At 41.7% G+C, this 12,620-nt stretch overlaps 1 long non-coding RNA gene across 2 annotated transcripts in view; it reads right to left on the minus strand.

Annotated features, from left to right (window-relative positions):
* Window positions 1–1,138: 1,138 nt before the first annotated feature.
* The window catches only part of LOC120755878 (uncharacterized), a 45,063-nt gene continuing 33,581 nt past the window's right edge, over window positions 1,139–12,620 (minus strand). For both annotated transcript variants that reach the window (XR_005701891.2, XR_005701893.2), the window contains one exon: window positions 1,139–1,628. This is a non-coding gene — a long non-coding RNA (uncharacterized LOC120755878). The remainder of the gene's footprint in view (window positions 1,629–12,620) is intronic.

A 12,620-nucleotide genomic window follows, 5' to 3' on the forward strand; every position in this document is an offset into this window, starting at 1 on the left:
TCTAACAGGACAATGTTCTAGCTCTTTCTGAGCTGCAACAGAAAGCAGCTTCTCAGCTCCATTTAGATTGTGGCATATATTAACAAAATGGTTACAACTTAATTAGCTGTTATTCTTGTTGATTTACCAGCTTGTTAGCGTCTAATCATTTCTCCCATCTGCCTCTGGGGTGTTGAAGATGGCTTTGATACATTAGAACTCCAGCATAGTCAAAGTTATTCCTCCTCACATGTAATGATTTCCACCCCCTTCCCCAGGGCAATGCAGCACAACCCCAAAGGGAGCTGGATGAACACAATCAGCTCCTCCCAGAAGCGGTGCGATGATCCAGGTCACAATCCCTCTCCCTGGTCAGAGTGCAGCATCCCTGGGTCTCACCCCTAAAGCAGCACGACAAAGAGAGCACGGATCTGGTGGCAGATGGAAACGTGTGCTGGTGGTAAGGACTACTAATAACAAGCAGTGCTGAATGTAATATATGTGCTAAAGTTAATTCGTGTTATCAAATTATAAAAGGTAAATGTTGAACTGTATAAAATATGAATGTCAAAGATGTGCTCAAATGAACATAAGTAAAGGTAAAATGTAGAAACCAAAATTAGAAAATTTCCTAGCTTGGGAAGCACAGGAGGGACACGAGGAAAGTATGATTGGAATTACCAGAGAGGGGGCCTTGAAACTATTGCTGCCGGGAATCCCTGAAAAGAAACAAAAAACCACGGAAGAAGAAGATACAAGTCCGGAGACCAAGATAATCACTTCAGATGGATATCTCTACTCGTCTCTGCCGAAATTAACATATCCACGACACACCCGGGCCCGGCCATCAGCTGCATTGTTCCACCCTACCGGTCCATTCAGACTCCCGATACCAGGACTTGAATAATTAATGAAGACGCCTCGGAGAGGATAACGTCAGAATTTCGGACTTCACTCCGCGATCTTGTGTATAAAAAAGGGTGGCTGGAAGACCAAAAATTGTGAACTGGGGGGGATACCAGGCTGGCAGAGCTTGATATCCGTGTTCACCGGGCACCGATCCCGGGCTCGGCGCTGTCCTTTTAAATTGTGGCTTTCCGAGACTGATATTTTGTCTCACAATAAAATTCTAAATTTTGATACTTTAAATTTGGTCGATTTTATTTATAACACTGAATATTGAAATAAATGATCAGTAGAGAGAAAGTAAAATATCCAGCGCAGATGACTTTAAAGAAAAATGAAAACAGAGGCTAGGAAGGTGCAGGCAGTTGCTCCTGTGGTTACAGACTGATGCTCACTTGATATTCCTGCCCCTCCCTCACCCTAGACAGAAAGCCAACGCTCTCCTCCTGCAGCTCATCCCTCTTCTGGGAGCAGACATTGGACTGTGGCCATTGCTACAGCCTCACCCACACAGCGAGGGACAGGGCAGGAGCTCCCTCCCCAGGGCCTGAGGCCACCTCAGAGGGCGGATCCGGGGATGCAGGGCACTTCCACGGCTCCGTGAGCAGGATTCCAAACAGACCAGGCTTTCCTTTGTTGTAGTCCTTCCCCCCCACAGACTTGGCCTCATCCACCTCCAGCAGTTTCCCTCACAACCTCTCTTGGAAAGCCTGGCAGGTGCTGTGGGCTGCCAGAGCAATTTACTAGAAAGGCAGAAGGAAATGATAAATCAGCTTCAAAAACAAACACGCACAAAAGTGCATCTTCATCACACACCAGTGAAATAGTTTTTCTACCGGGGCAAGAGGCCACAGCTCCTCTGTGTTCCAGGGTCAGCTTGGGCAGCATTCACGCTTTCTTTTTAGCATCACCTGGGCTTGGCAATTACCACTCTGTTCTTTGCTGTTTAGTTAGAGAAATACGTGACAGTTGCTTCACTCCCCAGCCCTGGGCAGTGGTAGAGGGCAAAATTCAGCCCGCGGTGTGGTTGGGGACATTCCTGAAACTGAGGCCACTGTGGGGTTCTTTACCTCGTGGCTTGGCTTTGCTGCATAATTGCATATTCCACACAGGCTGCTTGGTCGCCTATGGAATAACCCAGGCAACAGAGCAGGAGGGACTCTGCTTGTCCCCCCTTTTTTTTTAAATAAATAAATGTAAGAAAAAATGTGATTGCCACAGTGTAACCATGCCCATTGATGCAGCGGAGTGTGGAGGAGGAGGAGAGAATGTCCCACTACCGAGAATAGATTTTAAGTATATACCATGCATTCATTAGCTTTGTTTACCCAGAAAAATGCCGCGTAAGTCAGCAGTGGTGTAATTGGGTGCATAATACAGTTACATTCTTTAGTTCAAAGGTAAAATGAAAAGAAGGGGGAAAATAATACTTCACACTATGAGGTTATTTATTGTTCAGCACAGTAGAAAACTTGATAAGAGGTTGTTTTCATTTTTCTGACTATTTACTACAGATTTGTAAGCTTTTACTTTCCCCAAGCACAGGCCAACTTTTACCCAACTGCGTCCATTGAGAACAAAACATTTCAATTTTATAATTGAAAAAATAATTGTTCCTCTAAACATAACTTAATTTTATGAATTAAGAGAAATCAAATATGATAATGTTTTCTTGACTTTTCTGGCACCAACTTATAGGAAGTCATTTCCAGTTAGATTTTCAGCTTGCTGGAAACCAGAGGTCTGTGGAGCCCCAGGAAAGGACAACAGGCAATGCTCAATAAACAGGAGACTGAGCAGAGACGTCACCACCTCTATTAATGTTGTTGGGAGAGGAGGTTTTGCAGCTGCCAGTGAGCCCTCCCTGCCCAGCACACCTCACTCCACCAGGCCAGCTGTGAAACACCACCTCCAACTGCTGAGCTGGGTGGCTGCACCATGGGGTTCCCCTTCCCTCACACCAACATCTGCCCCATGTGCTGGCACAGCAGGAGGAGACACTGGCACAGGTTCACCAAACCTCTGGATATCCCATCCCTGGAAGTGTTCGAGTCCAGGCTGGACAGGGCTTTCAGCAACCTGGACCCGTGGAAGATGTCCCTGCCCACGGCAGAGGGGTGGAACTAGTGAATCTTTAATGTCCTTTCTGACCCAAAGCATTCTGTGATTATAGGTCTGACAGCCATGTGTTGGTCCTCTCAGAACTCCTGCACCATTTCTAATGCAAGAAGAAAACCCAACAGTAAAATAATAATTTACATTCAGCCGTCACCTAGAAATCAACTGCAGTATCTCTCAGTGTCAAATGTCAGCTCTTTCATCAAGACCTTGCCTACAGCTCTCTCTCTCATTCTTTAAACACAGCTAATGATAATAATCACACTGCAAACAGCTAAAAGGCTTTAGCTCTGGACTGCAGTCATAGCAGATGCCCGCTGTTCAGTTCAAGCAAGAGCAAAAACTCAAAGGAAGCAAATTTGAGAGAGTTTATTGCAGTATTAGCTGTCTGGGAGAAAACACAGAGTCACCAGAGTTCAGGTTTTTCTACTAAAATCTTATTCTAATGCTTCTCCAGAATCCCAAACTGTATGAAATTAGAAAATTTAATTCTACACTACTCAAATGTAAGAATTAGAATTTAGTGCTTGAGCAGAGTAATTATCAAGTCTAAAACACAGAGGAAGATTTAAGCTTTTCTAGTTGCAGAGAAAAGCCTAAATAGTAGCAAGAAAAAAAAAAATTAAAACTCAAGACAAGAGTATTGCCTTTAACAAAAACACTGCTACATTTTATAGTTATTGAAAATTCCAGTTTAAGCCTGACAAAATGTAGTCTTGATTATTATCTGAGATCTGACTAGGTTTTCAGTTTGGCTGCTTTGGTTTGTTTTTTTTCTAATTCATGGCTTTGTTTAGGAGATTTTAAAATTTTTACTGTATTTCACATTTTAATTGTGAAAAGTCATTTCATGAGCAGGACAAAATTTTGGTCATCTTCGATTTCTCAGTGCTCCAGGTATATATTCAGCTAGGTGAGCTGTAACCTTACCCTGTGTCACAGGATGTTCTTTTGGCAAAGAAAAGCAGAATAAGTTACTTTTAGGGTTTCTAGCTGGCAGCACCACTGGCTATATGAGAATGCAGGGTGGTTTTCTGAGACAAGGAAGTGGTTTTAAGAAAATAAACTCCTCTCTCCATGGTATTACTCTCTTCAACAAATTTCACAAATGTTGATGATGTTGCTCAGTATAATCAAAACCTCAGCAAGATTTTTAGGAGTTTTAAATGAAGACAAAAATTCAATATTATTTTTATGCAAGTCAGCAACCTCTTAGCACAATGGGTCATTGACTCTTCAAAACCCTTTCTCCCTGAAGCACAGGAAAACATAAGAGACAACAGAAGGGTTTGCAGGTCAAACAGCTTAAAAAAAAAATCCAGACAAGATTAGACAGAAAATGATTTGGCAGCTCTGTAATTTATAACCATTGAAGTACAAGATATTATTTAGAACTTTGTCTACCAGGAGAAGATTTGGATGGGGAATCATAACTTCTGCCCTAGTTAAACGTAGACCTAGAGTTAAAAAAAAACTTTCCAGCAGAAAAGTTTCATTTTAGCAAAGATTTCCTTTTCTCTCTCTCAGAACATACAGATTAAACCATTTTACAGCAGAAGATTCTGAAATTCCTCCAAAAATTATTTGAAATATTTCATTAGAGTTGTGCATAATGTTTTGCCAGTAGAGATTTATACTTCTCACATCATAGAATGGCTGTGATGTTGAAAAGCACAGTATCTTTTATAATGCAGTTGCACTATGATAAACCTTGTATTATTAAAACTTTTTGGTTTTCAGAGATCTCAAAAGAAACTTTTTTTCCATGAAAAAGCTCTACTTTTCCTGTTATGAAAATTCTGATTCCCTGTTATGACTGGATTCCTGATGTCCCACCTGCCCAACACTCACAAATTCTTAAGTCCATTATCTACACTCTATCTTGCTAATTAAATAACTCTCCTGCCTCTGAAGGCACAAAGCCAGCAAGAGTCCTTTCTGTGCTCTGCAGCAGGGAGGCAGCACAAGCCACTGAACCTGGCTAGGATTTGACAATGACCTGCTCAGACCCAAGACCAGACTGCGAAGAACACCTTTCTCTCGCTGCTGACACAGCCTGCAAGTCCTCTATTTCTGTATTTTGGTATTTGGACAGCAATTAAGGACAGTCCTTGGAGTCCCCACTTCAGGTATATCCTTGGCCCAGTGCAGGCAGAAAGGGAAGGACAGCATTCACCACTCAATTTTCATTTTGAAAGGAAGAGTCAGTCATCCTCAGTCAGCAGCAGGGAATGGGACAGAGCTGGTTACACAGAATGGTATTTCTCATTCTGCTTTGCAAAGGAACAGGCAGGAAAGGTACAGGTACAGTCATCCTGACATTAAAGGAATGAATGAGTAATAAGGAGCTGAAGGAATTACTCTGAATGGGAACTTTCTTGCACAAATAGAATGGGCCAGAACTCTTAATGTCCAGTCCATGTTCTCAGGCTGTTTCCCTGCCAGGACAGTGTATCCAGACTAAAAATAAAAGTACATTTTTATTTTCCCCAACAAAAAAGATGTTGCAACTGTTCACCCAAAATTAGTCAGCTGTGGTCATTTCTACACCAAAGAATATATTTAGAACCAGAGTAGATATTTTCCCCATCAAACAGGATGCTACAATTCAAGCAGGAATTTATTCTGAGAAAACCCTTATGTCACACTCTTCAGAAGGTTCAGACAGCCTTGAACTCTGGGCTACAAAGTCTGAGATGGGGGAAGTACATATAACAATAAAACATTGTCCTGCATTTGAAGCAAGTTAAAGCTTTGAGAAAATAACCCACTTGGAGGGAAAAACCCTTCTTTTTTATCATCATGTTGGTCAATTTTTTTTTTTAACTGACCATACTCTAAAAGACTTTCTACTGACATTTGACAAGGAAAGAGAATGTTTTCTAACTAAAGAAAAAAACTCAGTAAATCACTTCCCTATTCTTCTGCTGACAATATCTCTCTGTCACTCAGAAAGCCATTTTCCATTATTGCTACCACAGTAATGTAGAATCTTTTTTACTCCTTGGAAAGAATATTCATCATTTCTACGTAACCTCTCAGTTGTTTCACTTTATCTCTTACTAAAACTGTTCCCTCCAAAACTCCATTTTTCTTGGAATTTGAGAAACTTTCAACATAATTCTTTCTTGTCCAGAAAGACATCTATTAAGTTTCTGCATTGAAATGTCAGTGACTGAGGAAAGTTCCTCCTGAAATGAGTTTCTGCACTTCTTCAGCTCTGATCTTTTAAACTGTGAGGCTCTTTACCCAAGTCTTTCATGATCTCAGTGACTTTAGTCAAAATGTTCACTTCCAAGGAAAAGGAATATTGAGCTAGAAAACCACTATCTTCCTACTATGGGAATGCCTTCAAAAGATCTCCCACTCACACCCTTTTGTTAACAGCCTATGGGCCATCTCTTGACTGCACTCCCTTTTGCTAACCTTTTTTCCAAGTTTCCCCTCATTTTTGGGGTAAACCTCAAAGACTTTCTTCATAACACTTTCAAATACCAGAAACACTATTTTTTCCCAGTCTTGTGTCTAATTACTGGGAAGAATTAGGGCTCCGATTTTATTTTCACTCCTGCTGCTGACATCATATGATACGTAAGTTGAGATAGATGACAACAATTTAAAATCACTCCAGCCTGATAGGGCAAGTTCTACATTCCCAGCATTATCCTCTGCACAGAAATAAGGTAAAAGCCTGCAACTCTGTGTCATTTGAAACTGAAAGCAGCCCTCCTCTAACTTGGTTTTGTGGCATGGAAAAGGCACACACATAGTTGTCATAGCAAAGCTCCAGGTTAATCAGCTATGTTGAAGATTTGACCTTCCTCTGCTGCACTGATCAAAGAGCTTCTACACTTCAGCTCATGAAAACACACAGTATTCAACCCTTCCCAGATACCCCCTGCGTGATGAAGTTGAGTTTGGCTGTTTGTTTTTTTTTTGCAAACAAAAGAGGCTCTTAACCTTCTAGCAGTCGACTGTAACAAACTAGAATATTTGTCAAGTACTAAACCCTCCAACACATGCTTGAAGAAGTAACTTTATACCTAGTGTCATATAATCTATGTTCCCAGCAAACCTTGTTTGGGAAAACTTGAGGACAGAATTCTCAGGGTTTAACCCCAGCTGGCACCTAAGTATCACACAGCTCTTCACTCAGTCTTCCATCAATGGGATGGGGAGACAATCAGAAGAATAAAAGTAGGAAAATTCACGGGTTGAGATTAAGACACTTGGACCTATAAAGAAAAAGCCATGCCCATAAGAGAGCAAAACAAAGAATTCATTTGCTGCTTCCCATCAGCAGATGTTCAGTCATCTCCAAGAGAGCAGGGCTCCATTACATGAACAGATTACTTGGGAAAACAAGCATCACTCCCAACATCCCTCCATTCTTTTTTCCCCAGCTGCATATACTGAGAAAAGTTCCACATGGTTTGGAATATCCCTGTGGTCAGCTGGGGTCAGCTGTCTGGGCTCTGTCCCCTCCCAGCTCCTTGTGCACCCCCAGGCTGCTCACTGGTGGAGTAGGGAACAGAAAGGGCCCTGACTCTGTGTGAGAGCTGCTCAGCGGTAACAAAAACATCTTTATTATCAACACTGTTTTCAGCACAAATCCAAAATACAGCTCGATACCAGCTACTTTGAAGAAAACTCTGCCCCAACCAAAACCAGCACAAGGAGTTTGCATTGCCATCCTCTCCTTAGGAACTCTTGATGGATCTTACTTCCATGGCCTCCTTCAAACCATCTGTATTTTTGGCCTTCAAAACACATTCTACATAGCACATAATTATATTGCTGACACTGCCTCCAAAGTTATTTTTGTTCAGATCTTCTACATTATTTCATTTGGTCTTCAAGTCTTTGTCCTGACAGAAGATATCATTCACCAACATCTCTTTTCTGAATGACAATATTTCATTCCAAGCCCATCACTGCGCGCATTCATCTAGGGGAAGATTCTTCCTCATGTTCATTACTTTGCTTTTATTAATGCAGAATTCCTTTGTCACATTCATGTTCTGAAACCCAGAATGGTGAAGTCCCCCCGCTCCTGTATCAAGTCTTGATTCTCTCGTTCCACTCACATCTTTTCTCCATTGTTATGAACATACTGTTCATACAATACAGTTTGGCTGTTGCACAAACTGATTTTTTCCAAACTATCTCTCACAAAATATCACTTGTTTGATCAGTGACAGCTTAGTTGCTACAAAAACCTCTGTCTAAAACTAACCAAAAGGGTTGGGTTTTTTTTGTTTTTTTTTTTAGGAAACTAGCTGTACCACATTATCCAGGTCATTTTCCTTCAGAAAGATATATATTTACTACTATAAAAGTGAAGAATTGCAACTTCTCCCCAAAAGGTCACATTAAAATCAACAGACATACATTTTGATAACAAGTAACAGCTATTTTTCATGGGCCTGTGTTTTTAAAACTGTAATTAATAATTCAATAATTTTGCATTTTCATTCTTTTTGAAATCTTGGTCAATCATCCCCAATATAAGCACTTAATGGCAATATTGCCCCTCAAACTTTTTAGAACTTTTTTTTTTTCCCCTTTTGGGAAGGGACGTGTAATCCTTCTTTCATCTCCAGTAAAAGAAACCTGTTTTTTCTACTTCCAGTAAGAACAGGCTGTTCCTTATCAAATCATAAAAACCTGTGTGGGAGTGAAAAAGCAGCAAAATAAGGAAGAAGGAAAAGTAAATTAAAAACAGCTAAGTATGCATACCATAGAGAAGAAAAGCAATATAAGTTTAAATGACCTTCTTGCACTTTGGTGGCAACTTTTGACAAGCTTTATATAGAAATCCACTGCACTTTGGGTTTCTGATGGATTTTCTTACGCCAGCTCTGACTCTGATACTTGACAAGGAGACAGCCATCTGCAACGTTCCAGAAAGGTTTGGTAGAAAAATAAATATACTGCTGTGTCCTTGTAGCACTCATCACAAAGATAAGGAGTTTTGAACAGAATCAGCCTCCAACCCCTAACAGGATAAGCATCCACCTCAGCCCCAGCTCCCAGGCTGAAGCAGGAAGGTTGTGCACTGCTACTTTCACACAGATCTAACCCCATACCCTTAGATCCTTTTAACAAAGCTTTGTCCATATATACATTCCCACTAACTACATTTAGGGTTTTTTTCCTCACATTTTATATACCTTATTTTTTCCAAAGTGTTTGGCTAAACTTGTGAGATTATGACCAAGTTACTTGAAAAGCAGTGGAAGGGTCGATAGGGTGCTGTTGGCATCAGAGACAGGGTCACCCATTGATGAGACCTGGGATCCACCCAAAGAGGAACTGGATAATATATGTAAGGTAGAGAAGGTGATACCTCTCACTGACACAAAAACTACCCCTGCCACAGTTCCCAAAAAATACAGAGAAAGCTGTACACAAAATAAGGAAGTTGTACTCTAGGTGCAATTCTTACAGGTTCCCACCACATGCAGAACGTTTCTTAACTAAGCATAGAAATCCTTGAAGTTCACAAGGATAAAGTTGTAGGATCTAAATTATGGGGGTAAAAAATTAAAATCTCTCATTTGTAGTTAACTGGATGACAATGGTGAATGGGACAAATCCTGAACTTCTTGCCTCCGCCTGGTCACTGCTGTCTTTTTACCTGTATTCCACACAACTCCTTCAAAAGAACTGATTCTGTTATGTTCAGATAACCTGAATGCACACAAAATGTAAGGGCTTTGAGGGAATCTTCCTCTTAGAGTGTGATAAAGTGCTAGTAAGCTATGGGGAGAAAGGATAGGGTGGAAAGAAAAGCGTTTGGGATTTTTTTGGGAGTAACGGAGGGATGGGAGGTGGTGGGAGGGGGTTTAGTAGGGGTAGCTTTTGGAGTTTTATGTGGGAAAAATATAGCTGTTGGGCTCTAGCATACACAAATCTGGATTAAAGTTCTTAAGATCACTGAACTGCAGACACCCATAAACATCACTATTTATATTAGGGAGAATATATTTAATTCTCCTTTCTCTTTAGACTAAAGGATTATCTAACCCTATGAGCATAGCTATGTGAAAGAGAAAGGCGAGGAAGCAAAAGGAAATCTTTGGTGTTTGCTGTGTGTTCAGACCCAGAGCGCTCAGCAGTTCACAGAACAGTAACTGAAGTGAGCAGTACAGGCTTCTGGCTCTCTGATCACCAGAGAAAAAGGATGAACACTTAAGCGAAACAAATTGTATAAGCAATATGAGTGCAAGTAAAGTGATTTGGGAAAGGGCAGCTTTCTCTCTGCTCACTGCTGATGAAAGCTGGCAGGCAACAGCTCTAGGCACTGCCTGGCAGATTTCAGAGGGCTGTGCCTTTGAAGAAACTACAGACATGCAGTGAGTGACAACAACAATCAGTCAGAAAAGAGCATGTATTACATTTTATCAAATCAGAATGTGCTAACTGTTCCAGAGAACAGTTTCACAATAAAAAATATCCAGAGTAATAGGATAAATACCTCAAAAAGCATTAGTGATAGACATTAAAATGACTTGTAGCACAGAGGTGTTTGCTATAGACACTGGCTGCCATGAGATATTTAAGGTGAGACTTCACATTCAAAAAAAGAAATATTGCTGTGTCAAATATCAACAATACTTCTGTTCTTAGAGGCAGCAACAGTAGTGCTAATGACAGTGAGCATCCATCAGATTTCAGGGATCCGTGCCTTTCTTTGTCAGCACCCATGAGCATGGACACATCAGTGCTTCCATCTGAAGACAGCACTGAGCTGAGAGCAGCTGAGCTCAGCACCTTCTCCTATTGTAGAGTGCATTGAAAGCAACGAGGCAGGGCCAGTCAAGCATTATAAACCAAGGGCACGGATCCCTAGCATCAAGTCCAAAAAGCCATTTCCAGAAATGGTCATCTAGTTCTTAAATAAACAGGACATGTCCTTTGTAAATGCTCTGGGAAGCCAGTAAATGCATTTATGCTAGCGAGACCATACACCCATTGTTTCAATGACAGTTTCTTCTTCAGTTCACTTTAAATAAAATAGAATCATTATTAAAGAGTTTGGGTTGGAAAGGACCTTTAAAGATCATCTAGTCCAACTCCGCTGTAACAAGCAGGGACGTATTGAACTAGATCAGGTTACTCAAAGTCCCATCCAGCCTGACTTGAATGTTTCCAGGGGCATCTCCCACCTCTTTGACCAACCTGCTCCAGTGTTTTACCACTTCCCATTAAAAAAAATTCTTTGTATCTAGCCTGAATCTACTCTGTTTTAGTTAAAAGCCATTGCCCCTTACCTTATTGCAAAGGTCCAACTAAAAAAATCTGTCCCCATCTTTCTTATAAGCACATTCAGGAACTGAAAGGCCGCAGAAATGTTATTCGCAGGGGCTTCTCTTCTCCAGACTCAACAGCCCCAATTCTCACAGCTTATCTTCATAGGAAAGGCAGTCCATGCCTTTGACCATTTTCATGGTCCTCCTCCTGACCCACTCTAAATGAGGCATGACTTTAAAGAGTTAAGATTTTAGCTAAGGGTTAGAAGCAATTTATATTGATCAAGATGTAAGTTAGATTAGGAAATGGTAGGTTAATGATTATTAGTTGCCCAAGCTAGAGCTAACTGTTGTATTATGAGCTTGTTTATAGAAAAAGTGGAGTAAGTGAACCGTCATAAGAACAGACTGAAACCACTAAGAACAATGGCCAGCACCTGGACTTGGTATCAATCACGAAGCAGGGAACCTTGGACAGTGCCAGAGGGTCACAGAGACCTGATGAAGACTCTCCTGACTTCATCCTTTGAAACCACTGACCCAATTCGAGACCACCCACCCAATTCAAGAGAAGAACTGCGCACGCTTGAAGGACTGATAGCCTCATTTTAATACAGAGCAGGGATGGGAGGTGCTGGGGTTATGCATATGTATTGTATGTAAGATCTTGGAGAATAAATAGAGAGCAAAGAGCCTTGTTCGGGGCGGCCATGCCTTTCGGAGATGACTCCCGTGCCGCCTGCCAGTGAATAAACATACCACTTTCTAACTTTAATTAGTTAGAGGGTCTTTGTCCGTGACTATATCGGTTCAATGACTCATAACAAACCCATATCTTTCCTGTGCTGAAGATCCAGGAGCTGGATGCAGCACTCCATGGTCTCACCAGAGCAGAGAAGAGCAGCAGAATCCCCTCCCTCACCCTGCTGGTCCCTCCATTTTAATGCAGCCCAGGACACAGTGTACTTTCTGCTCTGTGAGTGCACACTGCCAGCTCATGTCCAGCCTCTCCTCCACCAGCACCCCCAAGTCCTGCTGGGCAGGGCTGCTCTCCATCTGCTCATCCTGTGTTGACAGCTAGGGATGGCCCTGACAGGTGTAGGACATGGGGACTGACCTTGTTGAACCTCCTGAGGTGCCCAAGGGCCCACTGCTGGAGCTAGTCCACGTTTACTGCAGGTGCATTCAGTCCCATCACATAATTGACAAAGGGATTAAGGGTCTCAGTCACACTGCAGGCCCCTGAGGGACACCTCTCCTCTCTGAGTGACAGCAACGTGACTGCCCCAAGCCCAGAGAACAGATCTGAGCAGTCCAGAGAGCATCTCATCAGTGAAGGTGGATTCTAATAAACACCCTGCA

The sequence above is a fragment of the Hirundo rustica genome, chromosome 8 (assembly GCF_015227805.2).
Source record: "Hirundo rustica isolate bHirRus1 chromosome 8, bHirRus1.pri.v3, whole genome shotgun sequence".
NCBI classification, from domain to species: Eukaryota; Metazoa; Chordata; class Aves; order Passeriformes; family Hirundinidae; genus Hirundo; species Hirundo rustica.